General features: G+C 44.0%; 1 protein-coding gene across 1 annotated transcript in view; it reads left to right on the top strand.

The window, feature by feature from the left end:
• Window positions 1-12,412, top strand: part of Rapgef5 (Rap guanine nucleotide exchange factor 5) — a 222,048-nt gene that overhangs the window by 26,801 nt on the left and 182,835 nt on the right.

Below are 12,412 nucleotides of genomic sequence, written 5' to 3' on the forward strand. Positions count from 1 at the left end.
TGCAATATGTCACCGACATAGAAGGAAATCCTTGGTCACCTGTGCACGTCTTTCCCCCTTTCCAAATATGCTTTCTTCCTTCTTGAAAGTTCTCAGTCATCAACTCAGTACTTCCTGTAACTGATTTTAATTTCAAGGAACTCACCAAACTGAAGAGGGTGTACAAACATAAGCTCCCACATGCCTCAAATGTTGGTGAGCTGTGTGTCTTTTAGAAAAAGGAAAAAAAAAAGTCAAACCATTCAGCTTTATATTCCACCCATGAGTTTTGGAACAATTTCCAGTCTCACTTAAAAACTGCTTTAGAAGCTGGAGGGGTAGCTCAGAGGTCAAGAGCATTTTGCTTTCTTGCAGAAGACCAAGGTTTGGTTACCAGCACCCAGGGGTCAGCTTATAATTGTCTGTAACTCCGGTCTCAGAGAATCCAGTGTCTCGTATGGCAACAGCCACGTAAGTAGTGCAGCAACATGCAGGCAAAGCTCCACACACATTAGATAACTATATATATATATATTTTTAAAGAAGAACCTTGGCAGATTTGTATAGAAAAGTTGTCAATTGAATACATATTTTGAGGCTCTTTATAACTGCTTTCCCTGCCTGGGGCCATTCACTAACTGTGCCCCTGTCTGTACACTCAGACCAGTGTAACACGAATAATAAAAACCCAGAGACAGGTATTGGGGTTGAAGTTTCAAGCTAAAGATAAGAGAAGCAAAGCAGCCAAGCCAGTAGATCTTACCTCTACCAAGCTGAAATGGCAATCCTGTCTCCAGGAATCCTCAGAGGCAAAAGCTCTTGAGTTCCTGTCTCCTCCTCCTTATATTCCTTTCTCTACCCAGCCATATCACTCCTGTCTCCACCTCTGGTACTGGAATTAAAGAGTGTGATCCCAAATGCTGGCATCAAAGGCGTGAGCTCTGTTACTCTTCACTGTTGTGTAGACCAGGATGGCCTTGAACTCAGAGAGATCCGTCTGCCTATCTCCTGAGTCCTGGGATTAAAGGTGTGTGCCACCACTGTCTGGCTCTATGGTTTGCTAGTCTGGCTGCTGGGATTAATGGTGTGTATCACCACTGTTTGGCTCTATGGCTATGGCTATCTTTGCTTTCCATCCTGAACCTTCAGGCAAGCTTTATTAAATCATAAATAATGTATCACCACAGACCATGTCACTGTATTCTCTTGTATCAAGTGGAGAGTTGGCATTTAGGACTCAGGAAGGGAAGCGATGGATGCACAGGGCCATGAGGCAGGGAAGAAGCTAAGTTCTTGCTGATTGTTCAAAAGAATCAAACTTAAGCAATTTCCATCCAGAAGTCCAGCTCTACAGAAGGCACCTTTAGAAGGGAAACTTCAGTCTAATGAGAAGATTAAGCACACCCAATAGGACACAGTAAATAGCATTTAATGATAAGGGGGTGGGAACAGACCACCACAGCAAAGTAACAGGAATTAATCAGTACTGTTCAATAATAACTTTCAATATTAATGGTATTCCCTAGTAAAAAGATTATATTAGGAAACAGGGTCCAGCACCTGGAGATGGCTCAGCCATTAAAGGCTAAGCTCAACACCAAAAATATAAGAAATTAGGATCCTTCTTTGTGCTACATATAAAATACAACTCACCACTAAGGACAGATATCATCTTAGGGTAAAAGGATGAAAAAAATATCATGCATTGTCCAGCACTCATCAAAGAAGCTTCTCGGTTTTTCTAGACAGGGTTTCTCAGTGTAGCCTTGCCTGTCCTGGAACTCGTTCTGTAGACCAGGCCTGCAACCCACAGAGATCCACCTGCCTCTGCCTCCCTACTGCTGGGATTAAAGACATGCACCACCGATGCTGGCCTCACAGAAACATCTTGCAGAACGGGACAGTGTGCAGAGGGTGAGAGACTTTGGAGCAATTCAGGCCTAAATGGGATAGTTTTATCAAATCCTTCCTCTCAAGGCGCAGGCAGAAAGATTGTAAGAGCCCAAGGTGGTGGATGACACCAAAGAAACTAAATCTTCTAGATACAACAGGGCTGGCACACATAAGACAGGACAGAGAGTGACAACACAAAAAGACCCACCCAGGTTCACACACGTTGGTATCAGACAGAATCCCAGCACTGTGAATCGGGGGAGGACACAAAGTCTAACTCTTGATCAAGAAGCTGCTTGCATTTGATACATACCAAGAAAGGGAAAATCAGTTTTCTTTGATGAAGTGACACTGGGAGTATCAGTCACACTCCAAGGTGGGCCCCATGCCCAGGAGTAGTTGCTCAACACAAACAGGCTCTGTGATTTTTGTTCTGCTGTTTTTTAAATCTTATAGTATTTATTTATTTATTTTTTGTGGTGGCATCTTGCTTTGCCAGTGAACTTGCGGTGATGGCCATACCCTATGGGTGTACTTTCAGGTGTTCAGACGTGACCCCTTATAAGGTAGAGGAGGGGCTGTGTCACTCTCTTGTGTTGCACTGAGAGCATGGGAAGGGTAGAGATTGCATCTTCAGGAGCAAGAAGACCTCGACGGTTATTTACTCTTATCTGTGTGAGGGCTTCCCTAATAAATACCTATTTGTCATTTATCTTGGGTCTGGTGGACTCATTTAAGCCCTGCCTTCGGTTATTTTTGGTCCATTTGTTTGTTTTGAGCTTTATTTTTGTCCTTTGAAAGAGAGAGGGGGAAGGGAGAACATGAATTGGGCAGGAAGGTAGAAAGAATCTGGGGGAGGCAAGAATATGATCAAATATACTGTATAAACAGTTTTTAAGGGACCGGAGGGATGGCTCAGTGGTTAAAAGCGCTTGTTCTTACAGTGGACAGGGGTTGATTCCTAGCAACTACATGGTGGCTCACAGTCATCCGTAATTCCAGTTTCAGGGAATCTGATGCCCTCTCTGACCCCTTTGTAGGCACCAGGAACACATGTGGTATACAGATATACATGTGAGCAAAATGTTCACACAGATAAAATAAATCTTAAAAAAATTGAAAAAAATTAAATAAAAGAGTATCCAGTGCTCTCTATACACAGTGCTCATGATCAATTAAATTGACTTGTCTAATTTAAAATTGGTGGAATTACAATTATAAAAATAAAAAAAGAGCACCTTGTGTATCTGAGAATGAGTAGTGAGGTTAGACTCCACTGGAAATGACTTTGTGCCGTCGTATCGTGTGTGCAGATAAAGCTTTGTCGAGTCTCTCATACTCTTCACTTAGGAGCTGAGACAGAACTTGATTGTGTACAGATGAAACCACATCCACACATTAGGAACCTAAAAAGCCAGTCATAGGTGTTTAACTTTGCAGTATTTGCTTCCCGGATCGTTTGACTGTTAGAGGGTAGTGACAGGAGAGAGTAACTGAGAGCCTAGGCAAATTGGCCGCAGAGCAGACATTCCTGGCATTGGGGTTATTAGAACAGGAACTTCGGCAGAACTCAGTTTGGGTCCTTCACTCATGACTGGCCGCTTGGAAAGGGGAAGGTTGCCGCGTGTCTTCCTGCACTGTGGTTTGAACGTCTCCACCAGGTTCCTGTTGTCTCTTTCCTTTCCTGGCCAGCTTCTTCTACTGTTTCATGGTCTCAGCCATGCTCATGTCTGCTTAGGGCAGGCAGGGTCACTGGGTGGACACCATAGAGCAGGAAGGGCAGGGAATAAACTCAAGCTTCCTACAAGTGTCTTCTTCAGCCTTGTCTTAAACATCATAGCTCTCACCCAGGGGTCTGTCTATTCTTTAACCATCCATGGATACATCAGAGATCTTCAGTTTGGATTTCCTTCTGAACTGGAGACACGTTCTTTTCGTATAATCCTTTATCTGTAAAAATTGCTGTCTTTATTTGTGAACCTTCCTTCATAGGGTTGGAGGTGGGATGATGGTGAGAATGGAGATTTTTATCTTTTTAAAGATTACTATGTTTTATGTGCATGTGCCTGCATGAGTTTATGTACACTGATGTGTGTACAGATGCCCGTGGAAGGGCAGAGAGCATTGGATACCCTGGGACTGCAGTTATGCGCCATGCTACCTGATGTGGGTGCTGGGAACTGAACTCAGGTCTTCTGCAAGAGTGAAAGGTGCTCTTTAATTGCTGAACCATCATCTCTCTGGCCCGTGGAGAGTTTGTCTTATTTTGTTGATTTTTATTCTTGAATAATTTCTGTAATAAAAGAAATTTGAAAGTGGGAAAGAAAGAAACAAAAAAATAAAAGTCTACCAGACAGTCTTTCACACAAATTCCACTAACATTTTGGTATATTCCTTTCTATTTTCATTCTCTACCAGGGTCATTGTTTACCGAAGGCAGTCTCTGGACTTCTGAGCTCAGGTGATCCCACCAGTTCAGTAGGGTTGAGCTCATTACACTGTTTTTCCAGTTTCACCAAATGCTCAAATGTATGACAAGGTCTTTACAAATTTGTAATGACTGTGTGGTATTTTCCCATGCACCTGGATTAGGCAGGAAGGGAGGGAGTAGGGCTAGAATATGAGTGCTTTGGAATCACTGGGGGCCAACTTCACTTAGCAAAGGGCGTCAGCCCGCCCACATAGTTTGCAATGGCAAAATCCCTGTCCTATGCTTTTGGGCCGTAGGGCTGTGTTTTGTTGACTTTAGTTATTTTGTTACTGTTAGCTTGTTTGAGAGAGGTCGCCTTTGAATAGTGCGGGTATTGTCGTTGAGTTTCTAGCTGACCCGAATAGAGTTAGGGAAGGAATGAAGCTAGTAATCCAAATCCAGAGGAGAACAGCTGCAGATGCCCAGCATGCAGTTTGATTGCAAGTGAAAATTTAGAGCTCTGAAAACAGCCCTTTATGAAGACTCTCTTACTGCCTTGGTGCTTTTAGAGAAGGGTAAACACCAACGCAGTTGCTTTGGGATCACATGGCAGGGTGTGTGTGTGTGTGTGTAAACCTTATATACATACATATGAATATTATTCCAATACATATAATATTCACTATTAATAGGAAAGTATGTCTTTCCCATTAAATAGTCGGGGAAGGAGGACAGGAGGCAAGGTGTGTGCAGAAGTCACAGGCACTGCCATTGTTTCAGCCTGAGGATTTGAATCGGTCTTGCTGTTCCCTTGTTGCTCCTTTCGGCTGTATGTCAGGTGCTCTGTTTTAGGCACATGTTTAGCTTAGCTCCCCAACCAGGATGTGGGAGGCAGACTGGCATCTGATCCCGATTTGTGTGCTGCTGACAAGTCACTGGGTGAACAGATTAGAGGGCAGGCGTGGAGGGGAAGAGGATTTCACAGTTGTCTAAAGGAGGTGATTCACCCTCTGGACAGCTTTTAAATTAGCTGCCTCTCATCAGCACATGTGCCTTGAGATGGCAAATAACAAACAGGAATGTTTGGGAATGCTGGATTAAACAGGTTTTTATTTGCTGTAGGGATTCTCCAACACCTCCAGTAATCTGCTGTGCAGGTGTTTGATTTTTGAGTCAGGGTTTCTCTGTGTGACAACCCTGGATGCCCTGAACTCACTCTGTGGACCAGGATGGCCTCGAACTCACAGAGATCCACCAGCCTCTGTCTCCCAGGTGCTGGGATTAAAGGAGTGCACCTCCATGCCTGGCCTACGTTTTTTATTTTTAAGGAGACTCAAGTCAGCAGCATCTTCTGATTGCTTTTGCCCATGTCATCCTTGCTGGGGAAACCTTTGTTGGTGTTGGGAGGGGTTTGAATTAGAAATGCTGGTTGCAGTAAGTAAGGTTAGTATCTAGATGATACTTCACTGTGCTATGAGTCACCTGAGCTCTGGTTCCCTTGGTCCTTGGAAAAAGTGTCTCTGGTCCAGAGGAGACGGAGCATCAGTATGGCACAGAAACACAGGGATGAGGCCGGTTCTGTGGGTCCCCAGGCCAAATGTGGAAGGATTTTGTAAGTGAGTGCTGATGATTGTCATTTGAAGGTGGGTAGAGATGAGCTGAAGGAAGGTGACGTTTTCCAGATGGGTTCTATAGTGTTCCAGGAGTCCATTGGGAGGTTCCAAATGAAGGAAAAACAGAGTGGCCGGAGGGAAATCCAGAGCACTAGAGATCCTCTTGAATTCCAAGAGCATCTGAATATACTGTTGGGTGTGGCCTGCAGGTTACATAATCTGATTCTGGCTGGAGGGATTCTAGTTATGTTTGCTTGTGCTGCAGCAGGTTTCAGGGAAGAGAGACAAATTGACCAGAGACTATGATAAGTCTGGTACACACAGCATTGAGGCAGAATCTCAAGCTAAAGGCTAGCCTGGACTATATAGTGGGTTCAGGGCTGGCCAGCTAGCTAGTCATGGATAGATAGTGAACCCCTGAGAAAAACACAAACAAACAGAAAGTGACTTAGTAGAGAAAAGAGTAAATGTCTAGGCAGAAGATGTAATATAGGAAGTAGACTTAATTAGAGGGTGTGATTTGGTGGAAATAGAAGATATAAACTAGAATCAAAGAGTTGGGAAGGGAAAGGATATGCAGAGGTACCTTCACCTGCTACAGTCCTGGTTGTATTTGGCACAAAGCCACTCACTGTTCATCCAACAGGTGTCATAGTTTAAGTATTGTAATTTAAAAGCGGAGTTTGAATCATTTCCCAGGTTAGCTTTATGTGGGTATAGTACTTTTCTTAAGACTTTGGTCAGTGTCACCCTTACAACCATGGTAGGACACCAGCACTGCAGTGTAGGAAGGCCAGCGGTAAGTTAGTTGAGTACACTTCTGACTTTCAATGAGTTTATCTGGACAGAGTTCCAACATAGGCTGAGAAGAGTGTCTACTCAGGGCAAGAAAGCCATTAGCACCAAGGCAGCACAGAGCAGATCAGGCTTCTCGCAGTGTAAAAGCAAGTGACTGTAGAATCCGATCTTAGTAGATGAAGAGAAGCAACAGGTGTTTAGTACCTGAGACCCCGATGGGGAAAGACAGCAGGGGATGTGGGCAGCGCTCTGATTCACCCTTGGGAAAGCAGAAGGGAAGTGAAAGAGGCCGATGTGGCTGTCAGGTGAGCGTCTGAAGGAAAGATGTGTGCAAGGAGAATGGGGTAGGGTGTCATGTGACCCACAAGCAAGTCTCACAAGTCTGCAGGACTCCAGTGCTAGCTGGCTAATCAAGGGAGGCAAAGTTAAGTGAAGGCTCATGACTTTATCTGTGGCCAGGGCAAAGGAGAAGGAAGTCCTGCTATTCTGGTCAATGCTAAAAGAGCTGACGGTGAGGTTTATTTACTGTTACTGTCTCTGTGAATGGTGATATTTTGCTTTAAACTAGACTGCCTGAAGTTGGGAGCCAGGAAACTTGCTTACTCTTAGTGACATGTGGCATGTTGTTGACTTTGGTCTCAGCTGTGGCTCTCCTTTTGTTTCTCTGGGGCCTATGGTAAAGAACTTCATTTCTCTGACACCTGAGCCTCTTACCTGCACCAACAGGAATGAGGGGATGCATTTGCCAATATGCAGAGGTGCTGAAGGCAAAGGGGGAGCTCATGAGTCTGTTTCTTTCTGTTCTATGTTCTTTGGTGGGGGTGCTTGTGTGTTCATGCATGTGCATTGTGCATGTTGTTATTAGTGCACACCTGGAGGTCAGAGATGAACCTTGGGTATTATTCTTCAGGAACCATGAACCTTCTCTGAGACAAGGTTATAGAGAAAACTGATGGGAAAACTAGGACCAAGAAAAAGAATTCAAGAAATCAAAGTTTATAGCTGGTGTTGTTAGACCCGAAGTTAACCTGTAAACTCCACCTGCCCAAAGACAAGGTAACTGCCTGAGATTCTGGGAGTTGGAGTTCTTGGAAACTAACAACAAAGCCTCATGAGAAAGTATTCTGGCCTGTGGGTTTTGTCTATGTAAACCTCGCCAACACATGTCTCAAGGTCACTCACCCAGAAAGTTTCCAGGTGATGCTCCTGACCAATCTTGGGTCAGTATTTAAAAATTTTAATAAAAGCTTGCTTAAAATCAGCCATAATGGTGGGACTGTTTTTTTCTGATAAATTTTAAGACTGACAGTGTCTTCTGGTAAATAGGTTATATAAGTCAGGGAAGGTTTCTTTTTCTTGTGTTTGTCTCTGGAAGTCTTCACGGTATCTCACAAGGAGCATAGTAAGTGCTTCATTATCGAGACATAAGCAGAAGTAAACTGCCGTGAGCATCAAGAGATGAAGCCTGGATGCTGACTAAGTGAAACCAGGGCATTAAAAGTAGGGATTAAAAACAGCTAAATGAGTCATAGGTTAGAATCTTAAAATGGAGGGCATCATTTTCAAGACTGTCTGTGTAGAAGCTGGAGATGCGGTCCCCTAGGACTTCACTGTATGGTGGTCCTCACATACAAGGAAGAAGCAGTCTCTCCTGGATCACTTAAAATGTCAGGGCCCACAGAAGTGGCTCCATTCCACATTGAGTTAGGGTCAGAGAGTTCAAACCCATCCTTGCTCTTTCAGGGTTAAAGGCCTGAGACCCGAAGGTCTAAAGGTGTGGCTACTGATGGATGTTTGGCCTGAGGTATTGATGGCTACTAGATGTCTTAATCCTCAAGCCAGATAACAGGAGGTTTGAGCTAAGGTGTGGTTACTTGATGTTTTGGATATTGAGTAGGTGATTACATTTGTTTGTTCTTTGTATATGGTAAGGGAGTCTTTTTGCCTTCCCCCCTTTTGGTTGGGGTATATAAGAACTTTGAGTAATAAACTTGGGGCTGATTGCAGTACTCATTGGATGCCCTCCAGACTCTATCTTTTATTTCTTATTTTTTTCCTCAATCCACACCTCCCCTCCTCAGGCATATTCAAACAGGTCAGCAGGTCCTGACATTAAACCTGAGGTGATGACAGAACAATCCCCTTGTCTTTGTAACTTGTTACCTGTTGCTGTAGGTTTTTCTTGTCCTGCCATGTCCTGCCGCTTCAGTTCCAAATGAACACACAGAGATGCTATATTAATTATTAAACTGTTTGCTGATGGCTAGGACTTCTTATTGGCTAGCTAGCTCTGTCTTAATTTTTAACCCATTTCTGTCAATCTGTGTATTGCCACAAGGCTGTGGCTTACCTGGTAATGCCCCGGCATAGTGTTACTCTTGGCAGCATAACAACTCCTCTGGCTGGTCTCTCTCTGCCTACCTTTCCCAGAATCCTCCTCTTCTCCGTGTCCCGCCTATCTTCCTGCCTCATTGGCCAAACAGTATTTTATTCATCAACCAATAAGAGAAACATATATACAGTTAATTATGGTCAACACTGAAGCCTAACAGGAAGTAGTCTCTGCAAGAGCAGTTGGGAAAGTTATCTTAAGTTTAACAGGTCAGTATTTCACTGAGATCCACAGAGAGCTCTAGCTCAGTGGACTGCTATCCAGGTGTTAATGAAACATACTTCCCCTGGGCCTGGCATCACAGGTTCTGACAATAGGGTTGTGTTCTGTGAAAGACAAGTCTTAATTGTGTTGCTTGTCATTCCCCAGGGACTAGCAGCTTACCCAACACCCTTATCTTTTCAGCATTGAGGAGTCCCATCACTTTACCTACTCCCTTTACGTGTCTCTAGATAGGGGCTGTGGGAAGGGTGATTCTGTTGAGCTGGATCGTGTGCCTATAACCCTGATGGCTGCCTGGTTTAGGGTGGCAGTGGAGAGAAAGGCAAGGGGTTTGTTTTCTTAGTGAAAAATATTCCTGCCTAGTTTTTCAGATTTTTTTTTTTTTAACCCAACTAAGGAAGGCTTCTTCTTGGACTAGCTCATGTGAAGAATTTGTCTTTGGAACTGACTGAAACAATTCAGTGAATATATGGAGATTGTCAGCTTTGGTCTGCCACAATGATTATTTTTAAAAGATTCTCCTTGTTTGTGATAACACACACACACACACACACACACACACACACACACACACACACACACCTTGTCACAACATAGGAAAAATCTGGTGTATATGTAAGTTTTAAATTATTCACTATTTTAATAATTGAAGATACTACGTAGGCTCAGATGGCAGAAGGTCTGGGGAGGGCTTTTTGGAGTGTGCATAGACACAGCCAGAGTAGCAGGCATCACAAATGGGCTGACTTATGAAAATTTCTTTTTTAAGCAAGTTGCAAATCTTTAGCAGAGTATTTATTAGCATTTCTGGATAAAGAGTCAGTACTTTCATTTGTTTAATCCAGGGATAGTTTGTGTGGGGGAAAAGTCAGCATAGCCATTTTCTCTTTAGGTTGAAATTTGGTAGAAGGTTTACATACCAGAAAGTGATGATTAGCAGGGGACGTTTGGTAAATACAGCTCGTTATTCTGAGGAGTGGAGGCGGTGGGCTGAAAACTGGGCTCTCTGAAGCGTCACATCTCAGAGCCCAGGTGTAAAGAGCCTTAAACACGGGCTGGGAGCTCAGTAAATGTTAGTTTCTCTGTTCTCCCTGAGCCGCATTGGGACGTGGTGATCATTCTCCATTGTGCCAAACCATCTGTGGGCGATGGTGCTGCTTGCTAGATTGTTAGGTGGGGGAAAAATTAGCTCCTACAATTCAAACCATTCAGCAAATACTTAGTTGATATGTGATATATAAAGAGCTAAATAAATGAATGGGGAAACAAACAGCTTTATGTAACGTTGTATGCTAGGTGCCAAGGAATCAAAGCACTGTGAGGTACCAGCACAGATCACAAGTTCCAAAGTATAAATGGCAGCAAAACAAAGACCTCCAAAGAATACCAGCCCAGTTCCCATTGGTGGAGCTTCACTGGGGAGATAACTGTCTAGCCAATGACCTTATCACTCTGAAACAGAGGGTCTCATCTGGTCTTAGAAGCTAAGCACAGTTGGGCGTGGTTAGCAGTTGTGTGTGTGTGGGGGGGTGTGCAAACCTGGAGTCTGAAGATAATGGATTTGAACAGAAAACAGCATGACTAAGTAGGGATGTTAGTGGCAGGTTGCGCTGATATATATATATATATATATATATATATATATATATATATATATAATGAGAGGTTCTTTGACCCAGTTGGTCCTGTGGCCCTTGAGCCCCAAATAAACACATGGATGCTATATTAGTTATATATCCATTGGCCGGTGGCTAGGGCTTCTTATTGGCTAGCTCTGTCTTAATTATTAACCCATTTCTATAATCTAAGTATTTCCACGTGGTATTATCTTACCAGAGAACTTCTATTATTCTGGACTTTAGGTATTATCTGGACCTCTAACTTCTTTGGCAGCTCACATGGCAACTGTTCTGGCAGCTGCTTTTTTTTTTTTTTTTTTGGGAAGTTCTGAGAGGTCAGAGAGAAGGAGCAAGCCACAGCACACCTTACCTCCTAAGTGTCCCTGCTTATATCCTGTTTCTGCCCTGTCTGTCCGTACAGACCTCCAGAACTCTATGGTTATCTAGTGGCAAGCTCCATTCTCTGATTCCCAGACAAGCTTTATTTGTGCAAGAAAGATATCAACACACACACACACACACACACACACACACACACACACACACACACAGACACAGACACACAGTGTGGGTGTACTTTTGTGTGTCCATGTGCAGACTCATGTATGCATGTGTGTGGAGGCTAAAAGACAGTCTTTGGCATATTCTCAGGTACTAACATCTTTGATTTTTGAGACATGGTCTCTCAGTGGCCTGTAGGTTGCCAAGTAGACTAAGTCAGCCTTCCAGTGAGTCTGAAGGATTCACCTGTCTTCACACTCTTGGTTCTGGGCTTACAAGTGTATACCACCATATCCGTTTTCTTATTTTTTTTCTTTAAACATGGGTTATGGTGACCAAACTCAGGTCCACAAGCTTGCAAGGCAAGGGCTTGAGGAGTGATCTGTCTCTCTAGCGTGTCCCGACACTTAGATCCTCCAAATTCTTCATTTTTGTCAGTTTCATGTACGTATGCACTGTATTATGAACATAATCTATAGTATCCTCTCCAAGTCCCTGGATCACTTATCTCTTAGTGAAAACCCTTGTGGGGCTGAAGAGAGATAACACACCAATTGTGTAAGAGGCAGAGAGTGGGGCTGAGGGCCTTGAGTTGACCCCTATAAGCTACCAGCGACTCACTCTAAGAGGGAGGATGGAGACTTTGGAAAATTTGTCTGCTGAAGTTTGAAGGATGGTTTGGTGTTGGGGAGGAGCGGTAGGAGGGTGGGTGTGGGGGAGTGGACCTGAAGGGCAGGAAGCTCCACTGAGAGGCTGAAGCAGCCTTTGGAGTAGAAGAGAAAGAGGGCTGGATGGGAGCGTCGGAAGAGAAACGGAGGGAGCCTAATGCCACCCGGAGTGGCTTGAGGGGCACAGCTTTCTTCACTCCTGCTGCCGCATGTAGTCTCGGAGGCGGGAGCTGTTCAAGTGGAATGTCCCGCCTGGTGGGTGTGAAGGTGACTGCGTGCTCTTGGGAGAGCATATGGAGTCTGATCCTGTGACGTGA

Source organism: Cricetulus griseus, chromosome 5 (genome assembly GCF_003668045.3).
Source record: "Cricetulus griseus strain 17A/GY chromosome 5, alternate assembly CriGri-PICRH-1.0, whole genome shotgun sequence".
In the NCBI taxonomy this organism is placed as follows: domain Eukaryota; kingdom Metazoa; phylum Chordata; class Mammalia; order Rodentia; family Cricetidae; genus Cricetulus; species Cricetulus griseus.